Consider the following 1,862-nt stretch of genomic DNA (forward strand, 5'->3'; position numbering starts at 1 on the left):
TCCATGTCATATGCTCCCATAATCAGAATGAGATAGTGTCTCAAGTCTATCATAAACACCGATACAGGAATAGGTAAACCAAGCTAAAGCATATGAACAGGTATCAGGTGGTATCAAAATCAACAGGTATCAGATAAGCAAACATGGCAAGGTATCAGATAATGTCTAACTGATAACCACAATGTGCATAAGAATCTAATACTATCAGATAGCAACAATAACTGGTATTGAATAAACAGATACAGGTATCATGTGAAACATATACGAATGAGATCATGAAATTACTGATAGCTAGCAAGTCACACATATCTGAAAGTCTTATCTATAAAGATAAGTCAAGGTACCCGCCTGCCAAGATAGTGTGCGTCTAACGCAACGAACCTCCAATAATCTCCGCAACCGAATCAACTCAGCTAAATCAATGTCATGTATCAAAGGACATTTACATCTAATCATCCAGATCATACTAGTCAATCAACCAGGCTAAATATTAAATAAAATCCTTGGTTAAACTGACTCAGATCCAACCAAAAATTCTGATACGAATCCAATTCTTTACACCTTATTATTCATTCAAATCTGACCAATTCATATAAAAACAATTCCAAACAAAAGAGGTCTTACCCCACAATCTGGTCTGATCAGCTTCCTAGACCCTCCACCCTGCTCAGCTCCAGAAATCCACCGGCCACCTATACAACCGAAGCTCAACACAGCCATGATAAATTAATATCCATAACCTAAAGCAAACTCAAATCAAACTAGGAATTATTCTCCAATAGCTCACCGGCAATTCAGTGGCTTCTCTAATGTCCTAGCAAATCCTTGCCCTAGCCCAGCCCAATCAAGCTGCCGACCGAAACCAAATTTCAGCCGGATCCGTTTGCTTCAACAAGCTGTGGAAGAAGAACAAACCAGGTCCACAGAACTCAAAGGAATCCAAAGAAAAACTTCATTCCATAAGAACTTACCTCAGATAGGGACGATCGTGCCCTAAATCTCCCTTCTTCTTCTTGCTTGCTCCACAATCAACCGAAATCCCACTGCAGAAACCAATACAGCTCCCACCGCCGACCAACAATCCAAACAAGCTCCTGATTTGGGATCTGAAGATAAAAACCTAGATCTAAACCCAAATCAAGCCTAAATCGGAAGAACCCAACAGCATCGGCACTTACCGGCGATTATCCCCTTCCGGTTTTGTTGTCGCCGACTCCTCACCGCCACCACCAATCTGCTCGTGTTTGCACAGGTTGTCGTTGCCCAATCGATCCCAGCTCCAATCGCTGATCAACACTCCAGCTCCGGCGTTGGTGGAAGAGGAATCGGGTGGTGTGATGGAAGGCGTCGGCAGTTAGGGAAGAAACCACCCTCGCGATCGGGGATAACGAAGGAGGAGGAGGAGAGGAAGATGGCGTCGACGGGAAAGGAAGAGGTGTGCGTCGGCTTCACCTCCACGCAGCGTCGTCGGCGAAGAGTTGCAGCGGCGCTCGCGATCGGGAGAAAGGCGGAACACGCGAGGAGAGGCCTTATTCTTAATGGATTCCCAACTAAACGGGTTAAAGGGTTTAAACCTTACCCGATATCCACTAACCCAACCCGCCTAACCCAACTGATCTGGTCGAGCCAGCCTAAATCACAATCGAACCAAACCCAAACTGAACCGGTACTGTAGCAAACCAACTCAAATTTGGTTCGCTTGGTTCAGGGGTCAAACGACCTCCGATTTGGTCCAAACAAATTTCGTTCGGTTCGTCTTCGCGAGACGAATCTTTTAGTATTTATTTTAAAATTTTTCGGTATCTTACAAAGACTCTTCTCTGTTCTGGTCAGTAAGCCTCTGTTCCGGTTAGCAACACAAG

General features: G+C 44.6%; 1 long non-coding RNA gene across 2 annotated transcripts; it reads right to left on the reverse strand.

Moving 5' to 3' along the window:
- Positions 1 to 564: 564 nt before the first annotated feature.
- LOC141816155 (uncharacterized) lies at positions 565 to 1,487 on the reverse strand. Of its 2 annotated transcripts, none has more exons than XR_012600653.1 (4): positions 1,179 to 1,487; positions 972 to 1,094; positions 788 to 896; positions 565 to 692 (listed from the first exon to the last, which is right to left on the reverse strand). It is a non-coding gene; the product is annotated as an uncharacterized LOC141816155 (long non-coding RNA). The 2 variants fall into 2 exon arrangements; XR_012600652.1 differs by having other exon boundaries at positions 972 to 1,106.
- Between the last annotated feature and the right edge of the window lie 375 nt (positions 1,488 to 1,862).

Source organism: Curcuma longa, unplaced genomic scaffold, assembly GCF_044706935.1.
Source record: "Curcuma longa cultivar G26 ecotype Majalengka, Jawa Barat unplaced genomic scaffold, ITB_CL_G26_1.1 contig_1464, whole genome shotgun sequence".
Lineage (NCBI taxonomy): Eukaryota > Viridiplantae > Streptophyta > Magnoliopsida > Zingiberales > Zingiberaceae > Curcuma > Curcuma longa.